This window comes from Pinus tabuliformis, chromosome 6, assembly GCF_031772625.1.
Source record: "Pinus tabuliformis cultivar Carrire ecotype Pingquan chromosome 6, CPIR1, whole genome shotgun sequence".
Lineage (NCBI taxonomy): Eukaryota > Viridiplantae > Streptophyta > Pinopsida > Pinales > Pinaceae > Pinus > Pinus tabuliformis.
In genome coordinates, this window is record NC_142292.1 from 1869707291 (window position 1) to 1869728430 (window position 21140).

At 41.7% G+C, this 21140-nt stretch overlaps 3 pseudogenes; all 3 read left to right on the top strand.

The window, feature by feature from the left end:
- The window catches only part of LOC149266602 (C2 and GRAM domain-containing protein At1g03370-like), a 36598-nt pseudogene extending 18043 nt beyond the window's left edge, over positions 1 to 18555 (top strand).
- A 364-nt stretch (positions 18556 to 18919) lies between these two features.
- Positions 18920 to 19812, top strand: LOC149266603 (magnesium-chelatase subunit ChlH, chloroplastic pseudogene; annotated as a pseudogene).
- A 71-nt stretch (positions 19813 to 19883) lies between these two features.
- On the top strand, positions 19884 to 20905 carry LOC149266604 (magnesium-chelatase subunit ChlH, chloroplastic pseudogene; annotated as a pseudogene).
- Positions 20906 to 21140: the final 235 nt, after the last annotated feature.

Genomic DNA, 21140 nt, shown 5'->3' on the forward strand with positions numbered 1-21140 from the left:
AAATGAAGTAACTTTTGGATCTTTTGGAAACATGTAGGAGCTTACTTTTTTTTATTGAGAGATATATGTTCTTAACTTAGAAAATAGTGAATGTTGGATTTGGATGCCTTTTATGGATCTTTCTGACTATGTTTAGTTCACAGGGAACTGACAAATGACTTTGTTGTGGCTGGTACTGCTGCAGAGTCACTTTATGGTGCATGAAAGTCTATGTACAAGCCAGACATGGTTTGTGTTTTTCATGAATACTTATTCTCCTGATCTGTCCAACTCATTTTTGGTTTTGATTCCAAGGCTACAAATTGTTATAATTTTTGTTGTCATTACAAAAACAGCATGACTGAAAAGAAAATAATTGGAAGTTACAATCGTCTAACAACATTTTAAGCAGTGAAAGGTAAACACAAATAGAGGCATACCTTGAAAAACATGAGTCTATTGGGAATTTTCACATTTTGGAAGAAGATGTAAATTATTTGTATCATTACTCTTCCACCCTTTTGATGTTGCACAAAGCTCTGTATCTGTTCCCAAACTGTTTGGACTAACACTAAATGATACATACTCAATTTTGGAATTAATTTCACTTTCTTATTTGGAGTCACACAACTCACTTTCATTTCTTCTTGTATACTCATTTGACATTTCAAGAATATATGAAGCTTGTACAGATTCCCCCATTCTAATTGCAATAAAATATTCATCACTGAGTCTGCACTCGTTTTCTTGTTTAGGTGGTCCTGACAATGCTTTTATTACTGCATTAACCATGTCCTCAGAAAAAATCACACCCATAATTCTCAGATAATTCAGGGTCTTTGTGGTAGCTATACCTTTAATCCTGAATTTACAACCTTGGCATGTGTTTTAACATCTAGTTTGATACTTGAGTTACACTTTCCAATTCAACATCAACAATGAGTTCCTCATCCCTTTGACCACCCAATGAGATCTCTTGCAGAGGTAAACCAACATCTTTCCCTAAATATGTCTCTAAATATCCACCTTGATGTCCAATTGTTCTACCTATAGTTTCAGTAAAAGAATTATCTAATGTCTTGGATTTCAGACTGCATCTCTCCCCAAGAACATCAACAAATGAATGAACACTATCATCAACAGTATATTCGCTAAGAAATTGAGCTTGATGCATGTTTCTATCTTCTCTAGGAGTCAAGGCAGAAAACATTTCCGAGTTCACTTTACTGGTTGACGTCTCTGTATCCACTCTTTAAATGTTTGTTTGGCTTAAAAACTAGCTTCTGAAGAATGATATAAGATAATTTTCACTTATAGAAATTTGACTAAGGCTATCATTCACCCATGATTTGATTTGACTCCTGAACTTGAAAGGGTTTTTTTGAATCCATTCTTCTTTGCACCCTAATTTGTCTCTTTTAGTTGTAGTTTGGAATAGAGTTGATTGTAAGGGGGCAGACTCAAGAATGCATTCAATTACCTAGTCAGATACTTCATTACTAGAACTCAAAAACAAACACTCAGTGATGTTTGCGATTGATGGGAGATTCTTCTCACAATATCTCTATATGGTAAAGAGAATTAAAACATATTTCTTCATCAAGGGTCTGGGTTGACCAGGTATGTTAATGCAGAAAGTCTTAGTGCAAGGGAATCAACAGAACTAATGGAAACACCAGAAATAATTTCCAATAGTTCACTATCCTCCTTTGGATTTGGAGTGTCAGAATAAGAATCATATGTAAAAGAAGATAAAATGAATACCCCATCCCTCACAGGTAGTTTCTTTTTAATGTTCATGAACAAAAATATGGAAACTACCAATAAGATTATAGAAACTACCAACAAAATTACTGAAACTACCAACTAGATTGGAAGGGATGAGTCAGAATCGTCAGAAAATTACAATGATTGTGAAGATAATTCATAGGAAGAGCAGTCAAATAGGTTTTTTCAAGAAGGCTTTGATAGCACAAATTCAGGCGAATAGGAAATTCCTAGCCCTCTACCAGGAGGAATTCTTTTAGACCAAACCTATGATACTAGTCCTTGAAATATAAATGCCATTCTCTTTGGGCCGAACAATGATTTCAAGTGTGAGCTAGCGCAACTTGAGGGGAAACCTGACCTTGTTGAAGGACCTTGGAGAAAAGCAACAAGAGAACCCATGAAAAGAGTGGTCACATACACCAAAGTTGCAACTAAAATGGTGAAGGTCGTCAAAGCTACAGAAGGACAAACTTATCTCATAGAATATGGGAAGGTTTTTGCATTATTAGGAAGTATAAGTACACCAGATTTTCCATATGGAAGTTTATTTAGGTGTGAATCTCTTTTTTGCATCAAACAAGGGCCAGAAGTAACAACAAAAGAGGAATCCTCCCATCTTTTTGTTTCATGGAGAATGAATTTTATTCAATGTACAATGATGAAAATCATGATTGAAGGTGGGGCGAGACAATGATTAAAGGACAACTACCAACATTTTTCCAAGTTTCATTCTTAGTATGTTACACCACTAGATGTTTCATCCTTGGCCTCTGAGAAAGAACAACCAAGGTTATATTTGCAGATGGATCCCCAATCAAAATGGAAGCTTATTGTTAGTTACGTTGGGGTTTTTACCTCGGTATCTACATTACTTTCTTTGGAATATCTTCTTTTCCACATCTTCTTGGCCAATCCTAGTGTGATGCAGGTCTTGGAATTTGGTGGGCTAGCTTTACCTGATTCTTTGGGAGAAGTTATTGGTGAGCCCCAATTTTGGTACAATTTGGGCTCATTTTGGCCTATTCTACTTGCTCAAACCATTCATTTTTTATTGCTTATGCATGCATTTCTTAGTTTATTCATGTTGTTTGTAGGAAGAAGGGTAGGCACTTTATCTATGTGACTAATGCATTATGATTCCAGGTTTTGGCATTAAAAGGGAGCAAGAGACAACGAAAAAGGAGATAAGGAGACAATGAGGTGGCACTGCTGGTTTTTAGGAGAGGATGTCCACGGTCTTGGGACATTCCTCGTGATTCCCACCAAGAACTCCGAGCTCCAATCCATCTCCCCTCCGAGCTTAAGAAGCAGCCAGCTGTCCTACAGGAACAACAGTTATAACTGTTCTACAGGAACAGTAGTTATGACTGCCCTACAGGATCCGCAGTTAAACTCTAGTTGGACAGCCGAGCTCCTAAAATCAAGGGCACTTGTTGGATCATCGTTTTTGTATAAGTATGGAGGCCTTAGCCTTAGATAGGTTGTTGAAACTCTCGTATTGCTATTGTAATTTTGGAGCACAGCTCAGTTTTCGTTCCTTTTTGTAAGCCAATTTGGCATGACATCAGATTATGAATAAAGAAGGCAGTTTGTGATCTAGTTCTGAGTTTCTTAAGGAGACTATAGCTCTCAGGTTAGGGCCCAACCTGAGAGCCATAGATCCCCTCTGCTGTAGTGTTGTTTCCATTTCATTTTCAGCACTTTGAGTTTTCGTTTGCACATGCAATTCGAATTACAGTTTGTTAATTTGGTTTTCTTATGAGTAGGATAGGATTTGCTTATGGTGAAGTTGTTTCCACTTGCTTAGTGTAGCAGAGGATAGATACAATCAATTGGAGCTCCAGCAAAAAGGTTGTTAAGGCTCACTGCCATCTCTCTTGAAGATTGGGGTGCAGTCCATAACTAGCCACCAAAAACACGCATTTCTTTACTTGATGATTGCTGCAATACAGTCACGGTTATGATTAGATGCTTCCTTGTCATTCACACCTGCACCACATACTTTCATCACAACCTCATACATATTTCTCTTCGCGTTTTGGATTGTTGTTCATTGAATTCATAGCATAGGTAGTTTAGGTTGATGCATTTTCGGTCTGGTGACAGTCATAAGCATTTGTTTCATTTACACTTCTCTTTCTCGTTCCATTACCTTCTCCTCCATCTTGATCACGCATGCAAACACATCTCCTCGACCTTTACTTCGCTCTGTTATCTCCCAAAGTCTTCCACTCCTCACGTAACTTCATTTCCTAGCCTTTCGTTGACATAACCCTTTACCTTCCAACCTACTCCCTACACCCATTTCCCATCTCATTCCTCCACTTCTGAGCCATCACCAGCCTTATCCCTACCTCACATATCTCCTCCTACCATTCCATCACTCCTCCATCACTTCAAACCTCCACGGTAGGTCATCCTGTAGCAGTTTATAGACATCCTGTAGAAACCTCTGAGTATCCTGTAGGATCCCCTGCAGACATCCTGTAGGAGGCCATTCACTCGGTTGCTGAGCTTCTGAATGTGGAAAACCTCTGTGGATGGATGCTAAGGATCCCTAGGGACCTCACCTAGCCTCCCCAACCTGTCCCACGCTTTCCTTCCTTCTCCATCCCATCTGCACAACCAAACCCTAATTAGCACACAATCACAACCATCCCATACACTTAAAGGAAAAATACAAAAACATATCTTTTATGATGCAAGCAGTTTAGATCCATGCATTTTCACTTATTAGAGGTAACAGCAGCATTGGTAGAAGTTTCCTTCACGTTATTTGCATTATAGAGGTTAGACTAGTTAAATTAGGGTTTCCTAGGTTTACATGCTTTGATTTGCTTTCAGTTCATTTTTGTCAAGTAGATTAGTCTTCTTTGAGCTAGCTTTCATCCATCATTGATAAAGCTTCTTCTGTGAGCCTATAGAAGTTGGCTTGAGCCCTAGCGAACTTGTGCCAGCTGACCAAGTGACAGCTGCGACAAGAGCTAGTACTTGTGCATACAGCACCTTCGCTTCCAAGTTTGTACGAACTACCGGGTTGATAAAATGAGAGACAGGAAGCCCCAGGAGTTGTAGCATTATTGCTACAATACTGGAGTTCACCATCTTTTTGGCGCCGTTGCCGGGGAAGCGTCAGAGTATTAGTGATTGTTGCTTTTCTTCTAATTTCTTACTCTTACTTTCTGCTAAGTAGTTTGCTTCATTTCCATTCTGTGAAAGTAGCATAGGCATTTCCTGCTTTCATAGATTAGAATTTCCTGCTTTCATAGATTAGCATTTCCTGCTTTCATAGATTAATATTTCCTGCTTTCATAGACTAGTATTTCCTGCTTTCATAGATTAGACTTTCAATTCTGCAAGTGTAGATTAGAATTTCGATTTTGCAATCAATCTGTTTCATTTTTGCAGGTGCACAGAAAAAAACACAAAAGCAATCAAAAAGAAGTCTTTCTGTTTCATGCCTCGTAGGAACCGAGATAGATCAGGCAAATTCCTACCCAACACCCCCACCACATCACTTAGTCACCCTTCACTCTTCGGTGGTGACAGTGATCCAGAGGAAACTATAGGTGAACATCCCGAGACATACCAAAACCCTATAGAAGAAGAAGAGTTAGAGACCACTCCACCTGAAACTATGGCTGATAATAGAGGAGAAGATGAGAGGATAGAGGGTGCCTTCCCCATCCGAGAGACCAATGGTGAGATGAAAATGAAGAACATTAGCCCCTCTGCTTTACCTCACTTCCATGGGTTGACTACCGAAGATCCTGATACCTTCCTGTTCGAATTTGCTGTCCTCTGTAGAACCTATGACTATACTGAGGATGAACAAAAGCTAAAACTTTTCCCTTCCACTCTCAAGGATGCAGCATTACGTTGGTTCATGGGTTTACCTGGGAATAGTATCACCACATGGGCTCAGATGCAGCAAGCCTTCAACACCAAGTACCGGGATTATTGTAGGTCCAAGGAAACAAAAGGGGAAATCTTTCGGATGGCCATGGGAAGTGATGAGTCCCTAGAGGACTATGAGGAAAGGTTCCAACTTAGTTATAAGAGGGCCAGGTGCACACTTGACCCCGAATCCCTTAAGTTGGTTCTGCTCCGAGGAGTACCTGAAGATCTCTTAGATACCCTTCACATGTTAGCTGGGGGGGATATCTACCAACTGCCTTATGAGGACATCAAAACTGTGTTTAGAAACCACTCCAGGGCAGCTAGGAAACGAGGTAGGGGAAACCTCACCTCAGTTGGTATCCCTTTCTCCAAACATGAGTTAGCAAACCAATTAGAAGATCTTAAGAGCGAGGTGAGACAGACCATTGCCATGCAGCTGGATACATTCAGGATTCAGCAAAAGAAAGAAGAGGCTGAGAGAGCCTTGGCTGTCTTCTGCCCTAGGTGCACAAGAAGACATCCTAAGAACGAATGCCCATTGCATTCGGTTGAAGTGTGTTTTGTTTGTGAGGAGGACCATCCTACCAATCAGTGTCCCACCTTACCTGGGTTTAAAGCCATGTACCAAGGGACAGAAGCCCCCACTGAGCCTCTCTATTACCTAACCAAAGGAGGCCACAAGGATCTAGACCTTATCAGCAGGGGATGCAAGGGGCACCACAAGCCTATTACAACCCCAACCATTCGATCCCTATGCCTTCCTGGGGTCCCCCTGCTCATCCTTCCTAGTCCATGCCTCCTCCATTGTCTTATCCACCTCAGTATCCTACTCAACCCACTCCTCACTCATATCACTCACCTGCCCAGTCACAGCCTCAGTGGAGTGCACCTCAATCGGGGTGGAGGCCCCAGTATAATACTCCTCCCGCCATTCTGCCTCCACCCCCTTTTCAACCACAACCGTTACCTCATGTTCCTCCAAGGCAACCTCAAATGCCTGCTCAACCAAACCCGAACCCCAACAATAGACAGGCTCAGCAGGTATATACTGAGGAGACCTCATGCCCTACCTATGCTGTGGAGATCCAGGAGATCAATCTGAGATCTGGAAAGACCCTTCCAGATCGCCAACCTCCTCCCCCAGAGGATGAGGAAGACCATTAGGAAAGTGGACCAAAGCCTATTCCACCCTTTCCTGAGAGACTTACAGCCACCACACAACCCAACCCAGAAGAAGATGAGCTTCTGGGAGAGCTCAAGCAGTTGTGTGTGAAGATACCCCTTCTCCAGGCCATCAAGGATGTGCCAATCTATAACAAGCTGGTTAAGGAGAAGTGTTTCAAACATCCAGGTAGACGGAAGAAAGATGCTTCAACTATCAATGTCATAGGACAACTGTCTGACCTTATGCTAGGACAAGTCATCTGCCCAAAATACTTAGATCCTGGAAGTCCTGTAGTAGATGTCCACATCAATGGCACCATCATACCCCACACCCTGATTGATCTGGGGGCTGCCATTAATGTAATGACCAGGGATACCATGCTCAAGCTCAATCTTCAAGGTTCCTTGAGGAAGACCTCGACAGTACTGCAATTAGCAGATCGCTCCACTGTGACTCCCGAAAGGATTGTGGAGGATGTCTTGGTCTCTATTGACTCTTGGGAGTATCCTGCAGACTTCCTGGTTCTGCAACCAAAGGCAAAGCTTATTGGATATCCCCTCATTTTGGGAAGGCCTTGGTTAGCCACTGCAGATGCCTACATCAGTTGTCGTGCCGGAAATATGACCATCAAAAATGGTCCTATGTCCAAGCAACTTGTCCTATACCCTCCTGCCCAACCCTCTTTAGAGCATGACTTACCACTCTGGTTGGAAGAAGGAGAAGAAGACGAGGTGTATTCAGCACCTCTATGTACCATAGAAACCAATAGAAGAAATCCCCCAACCGAGGATGACTTGATCGAGAACTTGATCCAAAACCCACCTACCAGTGCACTACCCTTAGAAAAATTGCTGGAGGATGCCCAAGCTAGCACTTTAGTGGATCTTTGTACAACCAACCTTGTCACTCCCAGAGTTAAGAATGTGGAGTTCGGCCCTGAGAGAGCATTGAAAATCAGCTCCTCCCTATCTCCTTCCCAGGAAAAGGAGCTGTGCAACCTGTTGGCCAGCCACCTAGATGCTTTTGCTTGGAGCTATAAGGAGATGAAAGGAGTTCATCCTTCGGTCTGCACTCATCATATATACATCAAAGAGGACTGTAAACCGGTTAGGCAACCTCAGAGGAGAATGAATCCAGCCCTTAAAGACATTGTCAAGGACGAATTGCAAAAACTGTTGGATGCCGGATTCATCTACCCCATCTCAGATAGTGAATGGGTGTCCCCTCTAGTGTTGGTTCCCAAGAAGAATGGGAAGTGGAGGATCTGTGTAGATTACCGGGAGCTGAACAAAGCTACCAAGAAAGACCATTTCCCTCTACCTTGCATAGATCAAGTGTTGGATGGACTGGCAGGGAAGAAGTTCTTCTCTTTCCTGGATGGGTTTAGCGGGTACAATCAAATCCAAATCAGCCCGGAAGACCAAGATAAGACCACCTTCACTTGCCCTTGGGGTACCTTTGCCTATCGAGTCCTTCCCTTTGGGCTATGCAATGCTCCTGCTACTTTCCAGAGAGCTGTCCTAAGCATCTTCTCGGAGCTGGTCCATGATGCAGTGGAAATCTATATGGATGACTTCACTCCTTATGGGGCCAACTTCCAGGAAGCATTGTCCAATCTGGGGAAAGTCCTAACCAAATGCATTGAAATGAACCTGTCCCTCAGTCCTAAAAAGTGTGAATTCCTGATGACTGAAGGGACCGTGCTAGGCCATACCATCTCTAGCCAAGGATTACAGGTGGATCCTAACAAAATTGCTTTAATCAAGAAGGTTCCATCTCCACAAAAGGTAAGGGATGTTAGGAGTTTTTTGGGATTAGCGGGATACTACAGAAGATTCATTAAGGACTTCAGCAAGCTCGCCTCGCCATTGTTTGGCCTGTTGGCAAAAGATGTGGAGTTTAAGTGGACTGACGATTGTCAGAAGAGTTTGAATGAGTTAAAGGACAAGTTGGTGTCTGCACCAATCTTGAGAGGTCCAAACTGGGCCCTACCTTTCCACATCCACACTGATGCCTCGAACAAAGCCATAGGGGCAGCTTTAGGACAAATTGAGGAAAAACTTCCATATGCCATCTACTTTGTTAGCAAGAACTTGTCCAAAGCTGAACTGAATTACACTGTAACCGAGAAAGAGTTCTTAGCTGTAGTCCATGCACTAAACAAGTTCCGTCATTACATTACCGGATACCAAACATTTGTACATACTGACCATGCTGCTATTAGATATTTGATGAATAAACCAGATGTAAATGCTCGTATTATTAGATGGTTACTTTTATTGCAGCAGTTTGATTTAACCATTGTTGATAAACCAGGAAGAGAAAATGTTGTTGCTGATTTTTTATCTAGATTGGATTTGTCTGCAGATGAAGATGGGACGGTGGATGACCAGATGCCTGATGAGCATCTGTTTGCTATTTCAGTACTCTCTCCATGGTTTGCTGATATAGCAAACTATCTTGTTTCAGCTCAGTTCCCTCCGCACCTCTCTTCAAAAGAGAAGAGCAAAATCATCAGAAAAAGTGCCTCATTCACTTGGATTGGGGGAAATCTGTTCAAGCTTGGCCCCGATCAGATCTTAAGGCGTTGTGTAAGGGAAGAGGAAGTATTTGACATCCTCCTCACCTGTCATGATGGGCCTTGTGGAGGACATTTTGCAGCAAAGAGAACTGCCTTCAAGATCCTGCAGGCAGGCTACTATTGGCCCACACTTCATCAAGATGTCAGAAGATATGTCAGCCAGTGTGACCAATGCCAAAGAATGGGGAAACCAACCCAAAGGGATGAGATGCCTCTCCAACCTCAAGTGACTCTTGAGCCATTTGAGAAGTGGGGCATGGACTTTGTGGGTCCAATCAATCCCTCTTCGAGGCAGAGATCCTACATCATTGTGTGTACTGACTACTTGACCAAGTGGGCAGAGACTAAAGCAATCAAAGCAGCAACAGAAGAGAAGGTGGTCGAGTTCTTAAGAGAGAACATCTTCTACAAGTTTGGCTACCCAAGAGAGCTGGTGACCGATCAAGGGAGCCAGTTCACATCCAACTTGATTGAAGATCTACTAGCTCATCACAAGATCAAGCACAGGACTTCCACCCCCTATCATCCTCAAGCAAATGAGCAGGTGGAAGTCACCAATAGAGCACTAGAAGGGATCTTGACCAAAGTGGTGAGCAGCAGCAGAAAAGACTGGGCAGATTGCCTGGTTGAAGCCACATGGGCTTACAACACCACTTGGAAGACCACCACCGGCTTCACACCTTATGATCTGGTCTATGGGAAGAAAGCTTTGCTGTCCATTGAGTTTGAGTATAACACTTTGAGGATGGCAACTCAGCTGGACCTAGATCTCAGCCATGCACAGCAAGAAAGGTTATTGCAGCTGAATGGACTGGATGAGCACCGCATGCAGGCCCTCCTTCACTCAGAAGTGGTTCAACTTCAGAGGAAAGTGTGGCATGACCAACATCTCCATGACAAGCAATTTCAGCCGGGAGATTGGGCTTTGTTGTATGACTCCAGATTCAAAGATTTCAAGGGGAAGTTGAGAACCAGATGGCTAGGACCATATGTAGTGGAACAGTGCCATGACAATGGATCTGTCCTCATTCGAACCATTGATGAGGAAGCCATTCCCATGCTTGTCAATGGGCACCGATTGAAGATCTACAGAAGACCTCTCTCAAGACAAGAGTTTATCAACACTATGGACAAATCTGTATTGGTCATAGAGAAGGGTTCTGCCTCTACTTTGGGCATACCCTGAAGAATCTAAAAAAAAAAAAAAAAAAAAAGGAAAAAAATAAAGATCCTTGGGTGAAAACCTCTCTGAGGCGCCCAAGGCAGGCAGTAGGGGTGAAAACCTCATTGAGGCGCTCCTATTGTCTTTCAAAAAAAAAAAAAAAAAAGTTTGAAAAAAGATCCTTGAGTGAAAACCTCTCTGAGGCGTTCAGGGCAGGTAGAAAGGGTGAAAACCTCTTTGGGGCGCCCCTGCTATCTTTCCAAAAAAAGAGAAAAAGAAAAAAGAAAAAAACAATAAGCACAATAAAAGTTTTGCATGCAGATGTTCTATGGAGGAGAAGAAGCCTCTCCACTCCAAGCCAGGGGCCTTCATCATGCTATCAAAGGATGTCATCAACACCTCCTCCAAGAATAAAAATGTTTTTCAAGGTATGTGCAATTTTATCATGATTTGGATCTTCTACAGGAAGATACAGTTTTCTACAGGAACAGACAGTCTTCCTACAGGAAGACGCGGATCTTCTACAGGAAAGTGCAAAATTTCTACAGGAAGCTCTGTGTTCTACAGGAAACTTCCTGTAGAAGGTTGCGACGGCCAAAAATTTGTTTCAAATGGAAATCTAGCAGCTGAGGAATGGATTGAATGCATGCATGCCACTGATGGCACCCCTGAACATTGCTATTATCTTGCTCCACCATCCTCGTCGCCATGCAACCAAGATCCCTGCAGCAGCACAACAAAGCAATGAGTTCTCGTGAAAAAACATCTATCAAAGAAAAACCAAGCACCGAGAGCCATACCACATCCACGTTATGCATCAGAAGCGCTGGGATCGTGATCGAGAAGCCAGAACCGCCAGCGTGCAGCATGCACCCAAGGAGAAAGGACTGTGACAAGACCCCTCGCGGGGATCCTGTAACAGTTCAACCTGCTCGAGTGAAGACCGTCCACAGCACCGCCATCTGAGATAAAACACGGGCGCATGAACGCAAAACCATTCACTCCATCGCCAGCATCCTGTAACCACGAGCCTACGGGACTGTGCAGCCACATGCAGCAAGTAGATCCATCGCTCAAAAACTGGACATCGTGTGCAGCCGCGCGCAGGTAAGTGTTCTAATCCTTCCTTCCATCAAATCGCATGAATATTGCTTTGATTTGTTTTGCATGGCGTTGAAAAGAATGGTTGAGTGGCCGTAAGGCCAGTTGACTGGCCACGTCGGCTAGTGAAGGGATAGTCAGATGATGGGGTGGCAGCCACGACAAAGGAAACACGCAGCACGCACGTGAAGATTAGTCCCGTCAACTGAGAAACGAAGTTTAACCGAAAAGGGCGGCGACAGATCTGTGGGAATGAATGCGGCAGCAAGCGAATGTGCAGGCGGATGATGGGTGACATCACCCAACGGTCCGGCGGGGACAGCTCACCCCCCGCGCCACGAGCTGCGCCGATTCAAAATCTAATCGGCTAGATTAAGCGTGTATATCCATCAACCTCACTTCAAAACTCGAGTAGCTCCTCTGATTACCTCTGCATGTTGATACGTCGAGCTCTCGGCTACCTGAACGCTGCTAAAGCACCTCTCGACCGCTGGCCAACTATAGTTCTCCCCGAAGTCTGCGCACTGCTCCTACAGGAATAGTTTCTACAGGAACGCAGTCCTACACGAAGCAGTCTCTACAGGAAAGCAGTCTCTACAGGAAGGTGAAGTCTTCACGTAAAAAAGGTGGCAGAAGAGAGGTAACCCTGAAACTCCTTCCGTAATTGGCTTTCAAAGGTGGCAAGGTCATTTCTCACCGTCTGGTCATAAAAAATATTGGATTGTTGTGCCTATACTATCGCTTCTATAGGATAGCGGTATAATTAGACTGTGGTTTTGTGAATTCATTGCATGCTCTGTCTATAAGACCGAATTCCCTTTGTATTTACCACCTGTGGTCAAAACCACCGTGTTCATCATGCCTGGTGGGTTTATCAGACGAGAGCCCACTGATTCAACCACATTGAGGAGAAATCAGGCAGTGGTAGAGCTCTTTACACGAGCACAGTGGATGTCTTTTTGTGATAAGTTGCAGGGGTATGATGAGGAAGTGGCCGAGGAATTCTTGCAAGCCCTGAGGCCAAAATCGAAGGTGCTGGCCACAGTCAATTTCAGAGGCCTAAGCCTCAAGATAACCCCGCAGTCTATCAGTAGAATCACTGAGCTTCCTATGGGTCTTCCGTGGGATAAAGAAGAACGAAAACAGAGCCAGAAAGAAAAGAAGGAATTCTTTCCACCCGAGGAAGAATTCTACGAAGATAAGAATGGAGTGCGAAGGAATAGTTTGACACCACCTTGGAACGAGGTCAGCTTCCAGATAATGAAATATATAACATGTGAGGGGCGCTATAGCATCATCTACGGGTACCATTTCCGATTGCTGAACGAATTAAGGCACCGAAGTGAGCTTCCTGTAGAAAAGAAATTAAGCATTCCTTATTTCCTGTTGCAATCTTTGATGGAGTGTGCTACGAAGCTGAAGGATGGCGTCCCAGATCAGGTGGCACACCATGGGCTGATCAAATTGCTTGTTGAGGATGCACTGCACTCCTATAAAGTTCCCCTCTCCTGGGAGTCATTTAGAAATCTAACACGAGATGGGGACATCAAAATGCTGGTCGAAGATAGTGGCTCCTCCGGCAGTGAGGACAAAGAGGCAGTGGCCAAAGAAAAGAAGAAACCAGGTCAAAAGACCCCTGCCACGGTGCAGAGGAAGGAACAAAGGAGGAAACAAGAAGAAAAGGAGGACGAAGAGAAGGGTGACACACCTGTTTTGTCAGCAAGAGAAAAGAGGATGAAGAGCAGAATGGACAAAGCTGAGGTGGTCCCTGTCAGCCCAAGCACCTTGACAACTCCTGCAGTCAAAGCCAAAAGCAAAATCCATGCAGCCAAGCAAGAAAAGGTGGTGACAGTTGCATCTACAGGAACGCAAAAACAGGCCAGAACTAGAAGACCCGGTGGCACTCATCTCAACCCATCAACAATTGGCTATGGATCCCACAGCTTATTTGAGATTGATGGACCAACAGGCCTAAGCTATAGCCCACTTTGAAGACATGGAAAGGCTGTTGGGGGAAAGTGCTGCCCATGCTTGTGCACGTAGATGGAATACCCTGGGCCACAGCTTGCAAATCCGAGAATACCATACACCCATCCGATTGAGGGAAGCTTTGGCAAGAGTTGACCTTTACAAGAAATCCATTCAAAGCCTCCAAGCCAACTGGATTGGCCTTAAACTCAGCCCACCACTACTCCTGGGTTTGACTGAAGGCAATAGAAAGGAAGATGACAGTCAACAATGGGGAGAAGTGGACAGAACAGCAGGGTTTCACATCTACAGAGAGGATACTACCACTGAGCCTTGGGATGCAAGGGAAGCAGTGAAAGCAATGAAAGATGAGGACTTGGACTGAGTTGCTCAAGGATGAGCAAATGGTTCAGCTGGGGGGTGATGATGAGCCCCAATTTTGGTACAATTTGGGCTCATTTTGGCCTATTCTACTTGCTCAAACCATTCATTTTTTATTGCTTATGCATGCATTTCTTAGTTTATTCATGTTGTTTGTAGGAAGAAGGGTAGGCACTTTATCTACGTGACTAATGCATTATGATTCCAGGTTTTGGCATTAAAAGGGAGCAAGAGACATTGAAAAAGGAGATAAGGAGACAATGAGGTGGCACTGCTGGTTTTTAGGAGAGGATGTCCACGGTCTTGGGACATTCCTCGTGATTCCCACCAAGAACTCCGAGCTCCAATCCATCTCCCCTCCGAGCTTAAGAAGCAGCTAGCTGTCCTACAGGAACAACAGTTATAACTGTTCTACAGGAACAGTAGTTATGACTGCCCTACAGGATCCGCAGTTAAACTCTAGTTGGACAGCCGAGCTCCTAAAATCAAGGACACTTGTTGGATCATCGTTTTTGTATAAGTATGGAGGCCTTAGCCTTAGATAGGTTGTTGAAACTCTCGTATTGCTATTGTAATTTTGGAGCACAGCTCATTTTTCGTTCCTTTTTGTAAGCCAATTTGGCATGACATCAGATTATGAATAAAGAAGGCAGTTTGTGATCTAGTTCTGAGTTTTCTTAAGGAGACTATATCTCTCAGGTTAGGGCCCAACCTGAGAGCCATAGATCCCCTCTGCTGTAGTGTTGTTTCCATTTCGTTTTCAGCACTTTGAGTTTTCATTTGCACATGCAATTCGAATTACAGGTTGTTAATTTGGTCTTTTTCATGAGTAAGATAGGATTTGCTTATGGTGAAGTTGTTTCCACTTGCTTAGTGTAGCAGAGGATAGATATAATCGATTGGAGCTCCAGCAAAAAGGTTGTTAAGGCTCACTGCCATCTCTCTTGAAGATTGGGGTGCAGTCCATAACTAGCCACCAAAAACACGCATTTCTTTACTTGATGATTGCTGCAATACAGTCACGGTTATGATTAGATGCTTCCTTGTCATTCACACCTGCACACATACTTTCATCACAGCCTCATACATATTTCTCTTCGCGTTTTGGATTGCTGTTCATTGAATTCATAGCATAAGTAATTTAGGTTGATGCATTTTCGGTTTGGTGACAGTCATAAGCATTTGTTTCATTTACACTCCTCTTTCTCGTTCCATTACCTTCTCCTCCATCTTGATCACGCATGCAAACACATCTCCTCGACCTTTACTTCGCTCTGTTATCTCCCAAAGTCTTCCACTCCTCACGTAACTTCATTCCCTAGCCTTTCGTTGACATAGCCTTTACTTTCCAACCTACTCCCTACACTCATTTCCCATCTCATTCCTCCACTTCTGAGCCATCACCAGCCTCATCCCTACCTCACATATCTCCTCCTACCATTCCATCACTCCTCCATCACTTCAAACCTCCATGGTAGGTCATCCTGTAGCAGTTTATAGACATCCTGTAGAAACCTCTGAGTATCATGTAGGATCCCCTGCAGACATCCTGTAGGAGGCCACTCACTCGGTTGCTGAGCTTCTGAATGTGGAAAACCTCTGTGGATGGATGCTAAGGATCCCTAGGGACCTCTCCTAGCCTCCCCAACCTGTCCCACGCTTTCCTTCCTTCTCCATCCCATCTGCACAACCAAACCCTAATTAGCACACAATCACAATCAACCCATACACTTAAAGGAAAAATACAAAAACATGTCTTTTATGATGCAAGCAGTTTAGATCCATGCATTTTCACTTATTAGAGGTAACAGCAGCATTGGTAGAAGTTTCCTTCACGTTCTTTGCAATATAGAGGTTAGACTAGTTAAATTAGGGTTTCCTAGGTTTACATGCTTTGATTTGCTTTCAGTTCATTTTTGTCAAGTAGATTAGTCTTCTTTGAGCTAGCTTTCGTCCATCATTGATAAAGCTTCTTCTGTGAGCCTATAGAAGTTGGCTTGAGCCCTAGCGGACTTGTGACAGCTGCGACAAGAGCTAGTACTTGTGCATACAGCATCGTCGCTTCCAAGTTTGTACGAACTACCGGGTTGATAAAATGAGAGACAGGAAGCCCCAGGAGTTGTAGCATTATTGCTACAATACTGGAGCTCACCAGTTATTACATGTGGGTTACTTGTTCTCCAAGTGGAGCATATTTTCAAGATGATTTCACATTTTATGAATGGACGGTTGCAAAAGGGTAAGACAATATGTCATTCATGCTCTGAGTCATTTCAATTCCTAGAGCTCTTGTTTAGGTAAAAGTAATATTGGCAATTGTTAAAAAACATTTTGGTTTCTCAAACTTATTCATGTCTTGATTACAGCTAGTGATCATGGAATTAAAGCACAGGTAGATGGATGGCTACTGACATTCGCCCTAATTGAATGAAATTCTTTCTCTGTTGTAGATGCTACTAGTTATTCAGGTCCATATGTGTCATTTACTTGTAATGAGAAACCACGAACAAGTTCAATAAAACTGCAAACACTGGATCCTCAATGGCATGGTAAAATGTCATAAAACTATCCAAATATTTTGTGCTTGAGATTCTATGCTTCTCCATGCTTCTATTCATGATTTCCATTCTAACTTTCATTCTCCAAATAATTCTGCAGAAATATTCAAATATGATGCGACATAACATCCTCCTTCTATGATGGATGTATAAGTCTTTGAATTTGAAGGGCCTTTTGTTGAGGCTACGTCTCTAGGGTATGCTGAGATCAATTTTCTGAAATTTAATTCACAAGATCTGGTTGATTTATGGATCCTGCTTCAAGGAAGACTGGCATAAGCTTGCCAATCGAAGTTGAACCTTAGGATATTTTTGACAAATACAAAGGGTCCGGATGTTGTTACTCAGTACATAACAAAGATGGAAAAGGAAGTTGGAAAAATGTATTCATCTTTCAATATTAATTCTCAAGTAGATACTTGTCTTTTCCTTGACATACATATAGTTCAATGGATTTCCCTATTTTTCTGGACATCATGAGAATGAAAAATAATTCTATGGAGATTACCTGGTGCTCACCTCAGGCAAATTCAACATTCCAAAAGCTATTTTCACTTCCAGGTGAGGAGTTTCTGATTAATAATTTTTCTTTCTACTTGAAATGTAAAATGCCTCTTTGGGTATTTATGCCTTAGATACATTTTCATGGGTTGTTGCAAATAACAGACCAAAACATGGGTCTCAAGTGAATCTATGTTTTGCAGGGTCGCTTATTATTATTTACAGGGATGCTAGGTTTCTATGCAAATCTCTTTGGACATAAAACTAATTTTTCCTTCATGTGGGAAGATATAGAGGAAATAGTGGAGTTTCCTCCTTCCTTAGCATTAATGGGTAGTCCATCTCTGGTCATCTTCCTTTGTAGAGGTAGAGGTCTTGATGCTAGCCATGGTGCAAAGTACACAGATGACAAAGGAAGACTCAAGTTCCATTTTCAATCCTTTGTTTCCTACAATGTTGCATGTAGGTACACATTGAGTTCTTTTCTAATTGTAGCAACCATATATTGTCCTATGTCACTTTTAAAAATGGTAGAAGTAATACTGGATCAATGAAAGAGGATTGATTTTCATGAATTCCAATAAACCAAATTTAAAATAAACAGTGGATGTGCATGAATTTGAGACAAGCTAGTTTGGAATTTTGAACAAAGCTTGAAATGTATTTCTTGTCTGATTCCTAAGAAACTACAATTTATATGTCAAACAAGTTAGTCATGGCACTAGGGAGGAATAGGACATTGAGTCTTGAGCAGAAGATGAAAATAGTAGAGGATGAAGAACCGACAGATCCAGGGGATCTCTAAAATGAATATTTTGGATATTTTTGGGTGACAAGGAAGCAAGCATGACCAAGGTCCATTCACAAACATTACCATTCAGTGTAAGTATCTCAATTCATGAGGCATTACCCTAGTCTGCATTCCTGTGAAGTTATCGTTCTGATATTTAGGTTGTTTTAGACAAAGTTAAAACTATTGTGTTGATGGTTTGTTTTGGTAAGATCATACTACATAATTGATATAATAAACAATGAAACTCAACAACCTACAGAAAGTGGCCCTCACTAATTTAGTATTACTTATTGATTAGAAAGACATCCCTACTAATATTGTTTTTGCAATTCCTAATGACGAGTTGAGTCACTCATAGAGTTATATGACAGGGGTTGTTTAGACAAAGAGATAATGGAGAAATTTGGTTGTCTGAACTACAGAACCGCATCTTGGGAAATTTACAATCAAAAAGTATACTAAAGGAAGATCTAGTACAAGTTCAATAGAAATGTTTCCGGATTTGGTGTAGAGATCACAAGTATCTAGCAAAATTCAAAGATTTTGGCTGGAAATGGATGGATTATTGATGAAGTTCTTACCCTTCATGATATGCCTTTTGGAGAGCATTTTCAAGTGCTTCCTCAACTCTTTGGTTGTACCCGTTCCAAGGTCATTCAAGACAATAATCATTACCAGGTAAACAATTGGATTTGAAAACCTTTACTTGCAAGTCTTTCCAATTATCATTTTCTTTTCTACTAGAGAACTTGAATGAATCAAGGGACCTGGAAGACAGTTCAACCTTACAATTGGGAAAAATTTTGCCTGAGATATCACATACATTCTTAGTGCCCATAGTATGAGAGGATGTAGCCTCTTCATCACCAGTAGGATGGCTACCTTGAGAGTCATTGTTGAATTTCAATGTACCTTCCTTTTGGTGAAGATCTCCAGAGATATCTCTCTTTGCAAAGGTGTCACTAGTTGAAGTGTGATCACAGTAAGTTAGGGCCATTTTCTGTATTTAAGGATCCAAAATAGTAATCCTTCTTTCTAAGGCATTAGATACCTGGTAACCATGGTCAGTATGTATCAGTTGGGCCAATACAAAAGTCCTTTATTTCAAATTTTTAAAAGAAATAAGAAGTCATCGGGCTTTAAGTAAAGCATGCTTAAGCTTGTTAGGATCCTACACAAAGTCCTCAAGTATTTTCTAAGCAAAAAGGCTCAAGATGCTAGAGCCTATATCATGAGTTTGCAGTTTTGGTTAGGTCGATCCCTAGAGAATATTGAAAAATTGTTTAAGATTATTGTTGGGTTGTATGTGTCTGCTTTCAATGAAACACAATTGAAGTTTGTTGATCTGGTTGTCTATTTGGACACAGGAATATGGTACCCTCTCGCTCCTTACATGTATGATGATGTTAAAGAGTATTTTAATTGGTATTTCACTAGAAAGTATGCAAATGAGGAACTCAAAAACCTAAATTCACTATTCATTGGTATCACCTTGCAATGAATACACATTATTATTGGTGACGATAGTCACTATGTTGTTGTTGTGATGGAATTAGAAGATAGAGGTGCAAAGGTTGTGCCAATATTTTTAGGTGGATTAGATTTTTCCACCCCTTGCGGAGCATTTCTTGTATGATCCAATAACAAAGAAATCTCTTGTATATTTTTTGGTTTCCTTGACTGTGTTTACACTTGTGGGTGGATTTTCTAGACAGGATCATCCTTGTGTTATACAAGCTTTGTCCAAGCTTGATGTTCTCTACATTGTGGCATTGCCATTACTGTTCCAGACTATAGAGGAAAGGCTTGCCAACACTTTGGGATTGCATCCAATTCAGGTTGCATCTTGAGCTTGATGGTGGTTTGGAGCCGATTTTTTTCTCAGGCTGCGGTGCAAGAATAAGCAGGTTTCATTGTTTTTATGAACATTGTTTCAGCAAGTTCATCAATTAGGTAATTTGTTAACAATATAATTTGTCTAAAATTGTTAAACTTGTTGTGAAAATCAAATTATCATTACATCGATGTCAGAATACCAAAATAGGGTTCATGGTACCATACACATATGTAGGATCAAAGTTTCTCTTGAGCCGTTGCAGGGTCCTTTTGAAGTGGCTGTAAAAATGTGTTTCTAACTTCTTTATATTGATGTGTATGCAAGTCCCATCCACTTCATAAGTGTTTTGAACAATTTTGTACAAGGATATCAAGTGGGCTCAGCTAAAGCAAATAGAAAAGGTGATCATGTCAAAATGTCATTTCAATTTGTTTTGCATGTTACAACATAATTGAGATAATTGAAGTTAGGTGTAATGACAATTTTCACTGATGCAATATATTATTACTTGCATGTTTGCAGGAGGACAAGAAAATAGTTGTATATGTATTTAACTTCCCACCTAACAAATCCAATGTTGGCACTACAACCTACCTCAATGTATTCTCTTCAATTTTCAGTGTATTACATGAACTAAAGACAGATGGATATAATGTAGAAGGTTTGCTAGATACTTTTGAAGCACTGATTGAAGACACAATTCATGGAAAAGAAGTTAAGTTCAACAACCCAAATCTTAATATTTCTTACAAAATGAATGTGAGAGAGTACCAACAACTCACACCTTATGCTAAGGCTTTGGAAGAAAATTGGGGCAAACCTCCAGGGAACCTTAATTATGATGGGGAGAACCTACTTGTATATGGAAAACAATTTGGCAATGTTTTCATTGGAGTGAAACCAACTTTCATATATGAAGGCGATCTAATGAGGCTTATTTTTGCAAAATCAACAAGTCCACACCATGGATTTGCTGCTTATTACTCATTTTTGGATAAAATATTTAAGGCTGATCATGTCTTGCATTTTGAAACTCATGGATCCCTGGAATTTATGTCTGGAAAGCAAGTGGGTATGAGTGATGTATGTTACCTAGAATTTTTTGTTACTTATATGGATCTGAAGAGAGTTTTTTTCCATTTTTCGTGTGCACTATATTTAGAAGATAAAAGGACTTTGGTGGTGGGGTCTTTTCACTTTCAGCTATAGTCATGAGTGATCTTATTAACAAAGATCCAACTTTCCATTTTGTTCTAGATGTTGCTAGTCTACCTAATGTTTTTTGGGATGCCATCATGGTTGGTGTCCTCCCTTCTATAGATGCAATAGCTTGCATACCACAATGTTTGGTTACTTTGTGCCTTAATAAACTTGGTCTTCAAGCTATTAATGATTGATTCTATAAGATGTTTTGTGAATTTTTTAGATCAAAAACCTACTTAGT